Source organism: Vombatus ursinus, unplaced genomic scaffold (assembly GCF_900497805.2).
Source record: "Vombatus ursinus unplaced genomic scaffold, bare-nosed wombat genome assembly UNPS02014801.1, whole genome shotgun sequence".
NCBI classification, from domain to species: domain Eukaryota; kingdom Metazoa; phylum Chordata; class Mammalia; order Diprotodontia; family Vombatidae; genus Vombatus; species Vombatus ursinus.
Window position 1 is genome coordinate 7,407,172 of NW_020954579.1, and position 13,274 is coordinate 7,420,445.

The following is a 13,274-nucleotide window of genomic DNA, read 5'->3' on the forward strand; positions in this document are numbered from 1 at the left end:
GTGTGTGTGTGTGTGTGTGTGTGTGTGTGTGTGTGTGTGTACCTCCTAAGGCAGCTTATTCTACTTATGGGCAGTTCTAATTTCTAACTGTTTTGTGTATGGCACTTTAAAGTTTGTCTGGCACCTTATGTACATCATCTCATTTGAACATCTGGACAGTTGGTCTCCAGACTTTTTTGATAATGCAATCCATCAGTAAAAAATTTTTGAGCATTCCCCCTCAATATGAATATTTGCTTATTTGTAAATCTTATACATGTACCACTATACTGATAATTATGTACATTACAAAATTTCCACAAAAGCTGATTTTTTAAAAAGGATGAGATAAAGATGAAATCATATTTGATTTCATAATCATGGCATGGTCAGATTTACACTTTAGGAAAATCCCTTTGGTAGCAGTGTGAAGCATGGATTAGAGTGGCCAGGAGACCAATTAGCAGGCTATGGTAATTTTCTAGGGATAGATGGTGAGGGCCAGAACTGAGGTCATAGACAAGTGACTAGGGAAAAGGGGACAGATGTAAGAGATGTCATGAAGGTTGAAATGACAAGATCTGGCACAAGACTGGATGTGGGGTGACTGGGAGGATGGTAAGACCCTCACCTGAAACAGGAAAGTTCAGGAGAGGGGAGGGTTTGGAGTAATGATAATAAGTTCTGTTTCAGATATGTCAAATGTAAGACGTCTGAGAGATAACAAGTCAAAATGTCCAGTAAGCTATTGGTAATGTGGGATTAGTTTCAAGAGAGAGATTAGGGCTGTGTATATAAATAAATTTCTGTGTATGTCCTTTATCTGCATAGAGATGATAATTTAATCTGTGATTGCTGAAGTCATAGAGTGGCATACTCCAAGAGAAAAAGAAGAGTGTTCAGGTCAGAACCTTGAGGAATATGCACATTTAGTGGGCTGAGATATGGATAAAGAATCACACAAAGGAAACTGAGAAGAAATAGTCCAATACAAAAAAAAAAATGGAAATTGAAGGGATGCCCATCAATTTGGGGAATGGCTAAACAAGCTGTGGTATATGAATATAATGGAATATTATTGTGCCATAAGAAATGATGAGCAGGGGCGTTTCAGAAAAACCTAGAAAGACTTATATGAACTGGAAGGACTTACATGAACTGATACAAAGAGAAATGAGCAGAACCAGGAGAACATTCTACATAGTAACAGCAACATAGTGTGATGATCAACTATGGATGATTTAGGTCTTTTCAGGAGTACAATGGTCCAAGACAACTGCAAAGGACTCAAGATGGAAAATGCTATCCACATCTAGAGAAAGAACTGATAGACTCTTAATACAGATAGAAGCATACTATTTTCACTTTTTTTAATTTTTTCATGTTTTTTCCTTTTTGGTCTGTTTCTTCTTTCACAACATGACTAATCTGGAAATAATTTTTACATGATTACACATATATAACCTATATCAAATTGCTTACCATTTTAGGAAGAGGGGAGGGAGGGAGAAAAATGTAGAACTCAAAATTTTGTAAAAATGAATGTTAAAAATTGTCTTTACATATAACTGGAAAAAATAAAATACTATTAAAAAAAAAGAAAGAAATAGGCCAACAGCTCAGAAGAAAACCAAGAGACAGTAGTATCAGGATAACCCAAAGATGAAAGGGTAAGTATCCAAGACAGGAGGGACCTGGTCAACATGTTGAAAGCTGCCAAGAAGTCAAAGGGAACAAAGAATGAGCGAAGGCCATCACATCTGTCATTTAAAAGATTCATTGGTATCTTTGAAGAGAATCGTTTCAGTGGAGTCAAGGAAAACTAAGAGACTGACAACTGAGAGATTAGAAAGATGGTGGCAGAGATAGAAATGGGGAAGTTTGGAAGAGGAATGAGATGGGGGCATAAATGCAATCCTCACCCATCCAGATCTGCTCATCCTATATGACTCACTGTCTCCTGAAGAAAAAGAATGAAAAGTGTGATCTAAAACAACAGGGTGTGGAAGGAAAGGGAGGATTTTGCTTGTGCTGTTGCTGTGGGTGCCTGGGTAGGGCTAAGTTCTGCCAGCCCTGAGGGGTCCATGAAGGGAAAGAAGGGCTGCCCACCCAGTAGGCCAGCAGTGGGAGAGGACCATCTTGGGGGAGTGATGAAGAAGGCGGTATAGTTGTGTTGGAGACAAATCCAAAATTGATTGTGGGGGAAGGGAGGAGGAGAAGAGAAGGGAGGGTGCAACCCACCTTTCCACCCTAGAACTGGTAGATGCCATGCCCTTTAGGGTCATTCAGCAGTCCCCCCAAGAGGGCCCTGAACCCTTCTTTAGAGACCGCTGTTCAAGAAAGCCTAAGGAGCTCACCCCAGGATGGAATTCTTACTGTGTAGGACTTCTCCCCACCTCTGTCCTAGAAACTCCCCAGATTACTGAGCTTTCTTATCTGTGCCAAGGCGATTGGCCCAAGATTCTGGATTCCAGGAAGTGAAGCTGCTCCCGAAAGTCCTCATTCTTCACCACCTATACCCCCAACCCTCACCCTTACCCTCTACAAACTCACACACATACTTGTAGGATCTCTAATTCACTCAGCAAACATTTATTTAGGTCTCTTACGTACAGAGCACTGGGGTATGTCCAGGAGACCTATGAATATTACCTCCCCTTATAGTTTACAATCCAGTAAGAAGATGTGACAGGCCAACAACTAAATATTACACAAGATAATACATGATTAATGCATTAGAGAGATTCAAGCAAAGGACTTGGTGAGGTCAAGGGGGTAAAGGTCATTGCTGCCTGGGGAGTGAGAATCAGGGCAGATTTCCTAAAGGAGGCAGCTTCTGAAGTGGCCTTTAAAGGATGGATAGATTGGGGGCAGCTAAAATCCGGCCTTAGACACCTAACACTTACTAGTTGTATGACCCTGGGCAAGTCACTTAACCCCATTGCCTACCCCCCCCCAAAAAAATTTAATAAGGATGGATAGGTTGCAGAGGAGCAGTTAGGGTATTCTGGACATAGGGAGCTGCCTAAGAAAAAACATAGAGGCAGAAAAATGGAAGACATCAAGAAGTTCAAGATGATTGTATAGAGGGCCTTGAATGTCAGGCTAAGCAATATATACTTTTTTTATTCAATAGTTAATAGGGAGGTACTACAGTGATAAGTAAAGAGGTGATATATACAGACGTAAGCAGAAAGAAGGTAAGAGTGGAAGTTACTTGAAGGGATGGCTTAGAGAAGGAAGAAAAGTGGAAGTGGGAAAACTCCTTTGTGTGGCTTTAGTCAGTCACTTATTATTGCCTGTATGACCTTGGGCAAGTCTCTATGGGCCTCAGTTTCCTCATCTGTAAAATAAGTGAGTTGGACCATATGACCACAAAGGTTGCTGCCAGCTGTAGGATTATGATTCTATAACTTGGTTCCTGCTGGTGTGTAAGATGTGAATAATGCTGCACTTTTAGACATGGGAGGAAAAGGAGGGGAAATAAGAATTTATATAGCACCTGCTATGTACCCCGCACTCTGATAATAATAGCTAGCATTTATATAATACTTACTATAGCAAGGTAGGTCATGCAGTGGTTAAAGCTTCAGAAAGACTCTTCTTTTTGAGTTCAAATCTAGCCTCAGACACTTAGTAGGTGTGTGACCCTGGGAAAGTCACCTAACCCTGTTTGCCTCAGTTTCCTCATCTGTAACATGAGCTGGAAAAGGAAATGGAAAACTACTGGAGTATCTTTGCTGAGAAAACCCCAAATGGCAGCAATGAAGAGACAGAAACAATTAAACAGCTAGGCACCATAGCTAAGCAGTTTATGATGATTGTCTCTTTTGGGTCTGGCAACAACCCTGAGAGATCGGTGCTATGCTTATCCTCATTTTGCATATGAGGAAACTGAGGCAAGCAGAGATGAAGTGACTTGCCTAAGGTCACACAGCTAATGTCTTAGGCTGGATTTGAACTCAGGTCTTCCTGACTCCAGGCCTGACTCTATCCACTTCACCACCAGCCACCTAGAGCCTGAGAAAATGGCAATAACACCAATACAGTTATTTAAGGCAGGAGGGGCAATTGTGGGGTAAAGCTGTGTCTCTGCAGGTCTGGAGGTTACTAAGCTTTCTCCAGAGAAAACATTTATTATAAGGGTTTTCTTTTTCTTTTTTTTTTTAACTGTTCAATTGGAGTGGGAGGCAGAGAATGAAAATGCTTGTTAACTGGATTTTTTTTAATGGGGGGTTGATAGCACCTGGGTTCCCAGGAGAAACGTGGGCCATTCCAAATTCCTAATAAGTCCTTTGGCTCCTTCCTCCAGCCACCACCCCAAAAGCCAGCAGTATCCCAGAGTCTTGCCCTCACAAATTAGCCCCACCCCATTTCAAGGCCTGGGGCCAAAGTATCCAGAACTCTGTCCCTGAAAGGTGCCTCTCCTAAATCTTTTAGTCCCTTGAGGGTGAGATTCGAAAGAAGACGGAAGATGATGGAAGAAGAAGATGGATCCAAAGGGGAGATCAGATTCCAGGAACCCCCTCCCCCAGCTACTCCAGATTATCTCAACTCTAATTACTTTTAAAGGCTCCTTCCTTCTTGGGAACGAACCCTGGGGGGCCCTGGGGGAAGTTTGTTTGGGGAGGGGGAGTAAAAGAAATGGAAAGGAATCAATTTTGAGGCATTGGGCTTCCCAGAGAAGATTCACACTATGAAAAAGCTTAGAGGGGACCCCAAACCTTAATAAACCATACAGAGGGGGTCCCCAAATAAGAGGCACCCAGAAAATCTTTTGTAGGATCAAGGACCATAGATTTAGAGCTAAAAGTGACCTCAGAGGTCATCTAGTACACCCTCCCTCATTTCACTGTTGAAGAAATTGAGGGCCAAGTTCAGACATATTAAGAATCAGAGGGGCAGCTAGATGGCGCAGTGGATAGAGCTCCGACCTTGGAGTCAGGAGGACCTGAGTTCGAATGTGGTCTCAGACACTTAACACTTACTAACTGTGTGACCCTGGGCAAGTCACTTAACCCTGATTGCCTCACCAATTAAAAAAAAAAAAAAAGAGGAACCAGAGGCAGGATTTGAAAGCCCAGTTTTTCAGTTGTGTCTGACTCTTCATTGGAAGTTTTCTTGACAAAGATACTGGAATTTCCTTCTCCAGTTCATTTTACAGATGAGGAAACTGAGGCAAACAAGGTTAAGTGACTTGCCTAAGGTCACACATCCAATAAGTGTCTGAGGCAGCATTTGAACTCAGGTCTTCCTGACTCTATTCACTGGGCCACCTGGCTGCCCTCCAAGTCCTCCTATACCAGAGCTAGTGCTCTTTCCAAGAGAAAAACCAGATTTGCAATAAAGTTGGCCATATCCCAGAGGTCCCTGAAGACTCAGTCTACATGGTTTGGTCTTCCTCTTCAAGGCCCAATTCAGATATCACCTCCTTCACAAACCCTTCCCAACTAGAAGTGATCCCTCCTGCCTCCAATCTGTCTACTTTTTTTTTTTAACCTTCTTCTCTGCAATTAATCCTTGAACACTATCATGATCATATTTACAAGCCCCTGCCATATAGATTGTAAACTCTTTAGAGGCAGGAGCAGGATCCTTTTCTAAGGTCTCCCTAGTTTCTACCCAATGTTTGCTCAGTTTGCCGAATGGAATCAGGACCTCACTGAGTTTTTGGATGAGCCCTTCTCTCCTCCTTTCTTCACCAGTCATTCTAGGATTGTGCATCCTTGCCTGCTGGTTCTCTCCCTAGGATTCCTCCCTCTATCAATTTTCATACCCAGTCCCAACTTTTCCCCCTTTAGTCCCTTCAGATCCCTCAATCACCTAAGTATAGTCATGGTGAGGTAGAGGGGAGATACTTTCTTTGTGGACTCGAGGGAGAGGGAACAAAAAGACTCTCATACTTTTCTCATCCCTAAATTTCCCCCTTTATCACTCCCACTCTTTACTCCCCCAATGTCATCTGGAGAGCCTCTCCCACCCTTTCCTCCAAAAACATCCAGGGATGTAGAAAGAATATTTGAAGAGGGCTGGAAGAAGGGGAATAATTCCTTTGGGGTGGGGGTGAGATGGGGTGGGCCTCGGAAGAGAAGAAGGGGAAAGGGGAGGGAAAGGAGGGGTTGCTTGTTTGAGGCCAGAAAGCAGAGCCAAAGCAGGAGAAAGAAAAGCCTCCCAGTAAAGTCCCAGTAGGGAGATATGCAAAGAATTGCTAATTGCAACTAAATGAGGCCTCTTTGTGGGGGGAAGAGGGGCAGGCTGCTCTCAGCCGTCAGGGGCTACAGCCCCATTGAGAGGGGGCCTGGGTTGAAGCAGGCCTGGCCAGCCCTCTCTTTACATGTAAAGCAGTTTTTTGTCTGGGGGAGTGGGGCTGGGGCAATGGAGCTAGGGAAGCGGCCCGAGCCATTAACATTTTACTTTTTCCCTAGAAAAGGAGGTAGGGTGCTGGGATACCCTCCTCCTACCACGACACCCCCCCACCCTCCCCACTTTCAGATCCTCCATGGAGAGGGTCGTGGGGGTGTTGCTTGGCAGAAAGGGGTGGGCCTGAAACCCACCCTTCTTTTCCTATGCTGTGGGAAACAGACTGGCACAAAAGAGTGGGCAGATCCAGACAGAGGGGGTGGTTGGCTGGAAGTAGAAGGCTCCACTGCTCCTACCCAGCACCCAGAGGCATTTAGGGGAGAAGCCCTAGAAAGATAACTGAGTGTTAAAGATAGAGTATCTTGGAATCAGAAAACAGAAAGGGACCTTGTAGTCTATCCCCCCTCATTTTACAGAAGAAACCAAGAGAGATGAAAGGACTTCTCCAAGGTCAAAGGCTGATCTGTGAATCCCCCTCCCCTCCAAATGTGTACTCAATCTTGGGCCTCCCTTTTTGACCTCTAAATCAATGTCTGATATTCTCCTTTATTTTATCATCATGCCCTAGTCTCCCCATCTAATGTAGCAAGAGTGAAAAGAGGGAAGGAGGTCTCTAGAGAAAGCATCTTTTCCCTGGAGATCTTTTCCATAGGGAAATTAGATTGATCTTAGAGTTAGTAATCAAGCTAGAAATGAGAACCCAAGAATCCTGATCTCAGACCCAGACCTTGGGCTCCCCTTCACTTATGCCCCATCCCTATCCTTTTGTGGATCATAGTGGTCCCCCCAGGAAAGATTGGAGGCACTCTGTGAGCCAGTGCCCACTCAGACCCACAGCTCAACCTCACTCCTGCCAGAGAGGTAATGAACTCAAGGTACAAAATGAGATTCACTTTTTTTGGATATGACAAATGAGTAGATTTGTTTTGTTTGATTGTTTTATTTGGTACTAGGATTATGTATGTTGTGTTTTGGGTTTTTTTTTTATTTGTGGGAGAGGTAGTAGTGTGGGTAAAATGAAGCTAGTGATAATGTTGCTAAAAAAAAGAAAAGAATGAAAAAAGAATCATTGAAACATTTTTTTAATGCACAGAAGGAAATACAGACAAGCAAGAAGTCTTTGAAAGTAACATGTTGAATTTTAACTCAGAAAAGTAAACTGTGAATAATAGAGATTTGTGGTTTCACATATAATTCTCTTTTTTCTGTTCTACTTTGCATATGGAAGTGCTCTTTTTTGGGTGTTTATTAAATTCGGAATAAAATGAAGGTTTTTTTTTTAAAAGAATGTACAAAAAATTAAAAATATGTTTTGCATGACTGCACTTATATAACCTATATCAAATTGCTTGCCTTCTCAAAGAGGGAGTAGGGGAGGGAGGGAGAGAATTTGGAACTCAAAATTTTAAAAAATGAATGTTAAAAATTGTTTTCGCATATAATTGGAAAAAAGATCTTAAAAGAATGTAAAACTCCTGAAGAGTAGGAATTGTCTTACTTTTTATTTGTACGTCCAGGACTTAGCACAATGCCGGGAACATAGTAAGCAATTACTAAATGCATTTTCAGTCATTTTTTAAAAATAGCTCTCAAGCTCCCACCCCGTAAAAATGTACTTACTTTTATCAGTCAATCAGAAAGCAGACATTAGTTCAAAGTAAATTATCTAGGTGGCTCAGCAGATGGAGTACCGGGCCTGAAGTCAGGAAGGCCTAAGTTCAAATTCAGCCTCAGCCATTTACCAGCTGTGTGACCCTGGGCAAGTCGCTTCACTCTCTGCTTGCCTCAATTTCCCCATCTGTAAAATGGGGATAATCATAGCATCCACCTCCCAGGGTTGTTGTGAGGACCAAATAATATAGTATGACATAAAATGCTTAGCATACTGCCTGACACATGTAGTAAGCGCTTTATAAATGTTAGCTATTATTTATTCCTAAATGACATAATAATTGTACAATGCTTAGCACAGTGCTCGACACATAGTAAGTGCTATAAATGACAGCTATTATTATTATTATTATTAATTATTAAATAGCATAAGAATTGTAAAATGTTTAGCACAGTGCCTGACACATAGCAAGCTCTACATCAATGTTAGCTATTGTTATTAATCCAACAGCCCAGCAAATCAAGAGATTAATCAAGTGCAACATGAGGTACAGTTTCTGGCAGTTTACCACACCACCAGCGAGGGAGGGCACACGCAAAAAGCACATATGACCAAGGACCGCAAATAAAACACACAGATCAAGAATCTGCATGGCCTGGGAGGGCCTACAGAAGGCACATATGGAAGGATATGGGTCCCAAGGTACATGAGTATCCGGGGCAACTTGCATATCCGTGCTTCAAAGCTACTGATGTCTTTTGGTGATATTATTACTCTGCTCTCTGCTGGGTATTGCATCATGTCTCCACTGAGCGTTGAGTTGTGTGACTGTGTACATCTGCTGGGCTTCAGCTCTCTAGTCTCTCCAGGGCCGTGTGCTACTCTCTGCTACCATTTAATGGGGTATGTTGGCTAGAAAGCCTTCTCTTGTCCAGGGAAGGCTAATGCTCTTTTACTGCCTAGGCTAGGGCTATGTAGCCCTATAGAATACTCATAGCCTACCTACAGGAACATGCTCCTAGTATACAGGTATATACAGTATACTCATAGCCCACTTATAGTAGCATGATGAATGGCACTCTTCTAGATTGGTGGTGAATTCAGGAGCTCTGAGCCCACTTCCACCTAGAACAAGGATGAAAGTTATATGATATAGTGACACTCCAAACATAAGGAATAGGGGGATAAAGGTGAGGTAATGTACACCCCGCCCCCAAGGGACTGAGCTCTCCAGTTCCCACATTACACCAGGGGAAGGGATGGGAGGTATCTCCTCAGACCCCACAGACCTGGGGAATTAGCTCCATAGGGGCCACCAATCATTCTGGGACTATGCATCGATCTTCACAGGGGACTAGGAAGACATGGTGATCTGAACTCAATTTTAGATCTTTAAACCTGTTGTGTCCTCTGAATATAGGAGGTAGTTAGTGGCTCAGTGGATAGAGCGCTGGACCTGGAGTCAGGAAGACCTGTGTTCAAATCATGTTTCAGACACTTAGTAGCCCTGTGAGCCTGGGCAAGTCACTTAACTTCTGTTTGCCTTCATGCACTGGAAAGGAAACGGTCAACCACTCCCATATCCTTGCCAAGAAAACCCCAGGGACAGCAGGGTCCACGGGGTCACAAAGAGCCAGACATGACTAAACAACAATGCTTTGAACATAGCAAGAAAGAGCATTGGGTGATGTCCTAAGTGCATATTTTGCCAGGGACCAGAAAAATTTAGCAGAAGCCCCACAGGCTAAGATTAAGTTTATTTTGTTATCTTTTTTTCTGGTGCTGAGTTGAAATTCCTTGCTCCAGGCTCTCTACCCACAGATGGTGCAATTGATATCCAAGGCTAGATACTGGGAGCCAAATTCCTCTAGTATGGTTCCAAATACATTCTATCTCACAATTTCTCTTTCTTGGACTGTTTCAGAAGCTAACACCTCTATGGGCGGCTAAGTAGCACCATGAATAGAGCACCAGGTCTAGAGTCAGGAAGACCTGAGTTCAAATCCAGCATCAAACACTCAGTAGCTGTGTGATCCTGAGCAAGTCACTTAATCCTGTTTGCCTCAGTTTCCTTATCTCTCAAATAAGCTGGAGAAGGAAATGGCAAACCACTACAGTATCTTTTCCAAGAAAACCCAAAATAGGGTCACAAAGAGTCAGATACAACAGAAACAATTTAACAACAACAAAATCACCTCTACAGGGAAATCCAGAACCACCAGGGCCCACTTTGCTCTATTTGCCAGTAGGAAATAAAAATGCCAAGTAAAAGCATTCAATAAGCAGAGGAAGGAGTACCCCCACCCTCTAACCATAAACTGGAATGAAGTCATCACTCAAGAGAGACAAGACGAAAGTAAATCATTGCCTTCCCTGTGAGATTATCTCCAGTTTGCCCTTCCTGTATCTTTATCCTTTTTATGTCCTTTGTATATAGTTATTTTCATTTCTTTCCCCCATTAGACTGTGGACATCTTGAGAACAGGATCTTTTTTTTGGGGGGGAGGGGGTTGTTTTTTTTTTTTTCTTTCTCATATCTTCAGAGCTTAACGCCTGGCACATAGTAGGTGCTTAATAAATGCTTATTGACTTGACCTGGCTTGGCAAAGTCTTTTCTCTTCTCCTATACTGTTTCCTTATCTGTGTGATCCTTATCCTCTTCTGACTTGGTCCTTGGAAATTGGGGGGAGGAGGGAAAACAAAGAGGACTGCCATGTCCAAACATTTCCTTTTCTTGTCTAGATGTCAATTTCTACTGCCCCTTTCCCTCCCCTCCCTCCAAATCCACTGCCTCAATTTCCTCTTTTTCAGGTATAGAAAAATTCCTACTGATTTCTGTGGGAAGAGGCTCTTCCAGGATCCTTATTCTCAATATTTCATCCTTGGGAATTCCACCTCTCTCCCTCTTAGGCTGCTTATCCTATCCTCACAACCCAAGGCTAGTCCCTTCACTTCCTTCTTTCTCAGGTTGTCTTCTCTCCCACTATTCCTACTAGAAGAGTACCAAGAGACCCCCTCAATCGGAGGCCCACCCCCTCCTTCCATCACTCAACCCCCAGGCTGCAAAGGCACTCGCTCTGGTTCTAGCCTCAAACTGCTCCCCCTCCCCATGGCCCTGATCCCTCCCCAAAGACTCCTAATCCATCTCTCCCAGCTGGAAGCCCCTAAGCTGCCTTTTCCGCTGCCTTCCTCAGCCTGCTGCGGGTTCTGCAGCTTTCTATACCACCCTTGGCAGGAGCTATGTTGTACAAGCCAGAGAGAGCAGACCCCTGCAAAGAGGTCATCATCGGTGCTTAAGGCAGCTTCCAGCTCCAGCAGCCAGTCCTGGAGACCAAAGGAAGGCAGCACCCCCACCCCCAGGGTTTCTCCTCTTGCTGGGCATTATCCTGGCTCCATCCCCACATGCACACTTTCCATCCAGCTCTAAGACGGAGGGTAGAGCCAAGCTGGGGAAAGGGGAAAGTCTGGTTGGGGATAGTGTGAAAGTAAGAATGCCACAGCTGATAGTTGGTCATTCCACAAGCATTTATTAAGCACCTACTATGTGCCAGGCACTGTGCTAGGGATACTTTAAAAAAAAAAAAAAAAGGCAAAAAACACAGCCCTCTGGCTTTAATTTAAAGGCCAATACTCCCTGTTTCGGTTTTAGTTAACTGCCTAACCCAGACAAAAGTTTGAAGAAAATGTGTTACTCAAAATATATCCTTATCCTCCTCTCTCACCATAACACACCAGCCCAAAAAATCAGGTCAGTAGTGGGGGAGGTTAAGAAAGGAGTAAAAGGTGCCTAGGGAGGGGGGAGAGCTTACGTGGCTGGTAGAACGTAGAAGGGGGGGAGAGGAGTAGTAGGGGAAATGGTGATGACTAGGAACAGAGCCACAGAGGCTGGGCTTTCTCATTTCAGGAGGATTATTATGAGAAGCAGGGATATGGAGCTAGACAGAGGTTCTTCATTGGGATGGGGATGTGACTTGGCATCACTTCCTGGCCCTGATCCTGACTTCCTTCTTAATTCCCCCTTCTAATAGGTCTCAAACCCTGGATCTTTCCCCACCCACTTTTCAAGGAGGACTTTCCCCTTCTAATCATTTTTCCCCCACTCCTTTTCTTTCTAGAACTTCCCATTTTTTCCTAATACTTGTCTCCAAGAACCTCTCCCCTCACCCTACCCCCGTCGTTTTAACTAGTCTCCACGCCAGGAAGCCAACCTTTTGCTAAGAGCTGCTAAAGGAGGGAGTGCTGTGGGGAGGTCTGTTTGTAGTTCAGATTTTTGTCATTCCAGGCCCTGCAGGCTCTCTCTAAGGGAGGGGCCAAAGAGGGGGTGAAGTGGGGTCGAAGCCCTCAGGGCACCAGCTGCAGGGAAGGAAAACTTCCCTGGGAGGCTGAGAAAGGGTCTCCCTAACACATAGGGACAGCAGCCCCTCCTGCCTCCTACTTTGGTTCTGACCACCTTCATTCCCAAAATGGAACACCCCTCCCCACACACCCTGAAACATTTGGAAGCATGGTATTTAGAGCTGGGAGCAACCTTAGAGGTCTGGTCCCACGTCTTCATTTTATAGATGAAGAAACTGAGTTACCAAGAGGGGTAAAAACTTGTCTACTTCCTCCTAAGAACTTATTAGAGCTGCCATGAAATGAAGATATGTAGGCAGATCACTCAGAAACTCAATTTATCCCTCTTTTTCTCAGATCTCACCTCCTCTGGGATTTAATTTTTAAATTTTAAATCCTGTCTCCAACCTATTTTTCCAGGCTCATCGAACTCCCTCTCTTTCATTGTTTGAACTAGCCTGCTTTCTGCTCCTTACACTCAATACTCTTGTCTCCTCTCACCTTGCCTTTGTCCTGGCTGTGCCCCTTGCCTGGAATGCCTTCCCTCTTCACCCCTGCTAATAGAATACCTCTCTCTTACCTCAAAATGCAACTAAACACTCATTACTTTGCATTTATTCTCTTTATATGCATTCTGAATATGCTTGTATATGGCCTTAATGTCTCCCCTTCTCCTTCTTTGCCTCCCTCATGCCCCTTCGGATCTAAGCTCTTTTGAGTAGGGATTGCTTCATATCAATATTTGTTGATTGATGGATAAACTGATAGATTAATTTCCCCCCACTCAGTTAAGAGTTCTCAAAGTGCTCAACAGAAGCAAAAGCTGAGGAGTAACTAAATCATCACTTTCATTCCCAGTCCAAGCTGGAAAGTGCATAATGTCTCATTAGTTCCTTTGTCTTTATTCCCTCAAGGTAAGTAAGATGCCTGAGGACTCTTATTTTCCCCATTATCCTCATTTCACCTCCACTCCCACCAGCTTATTGGA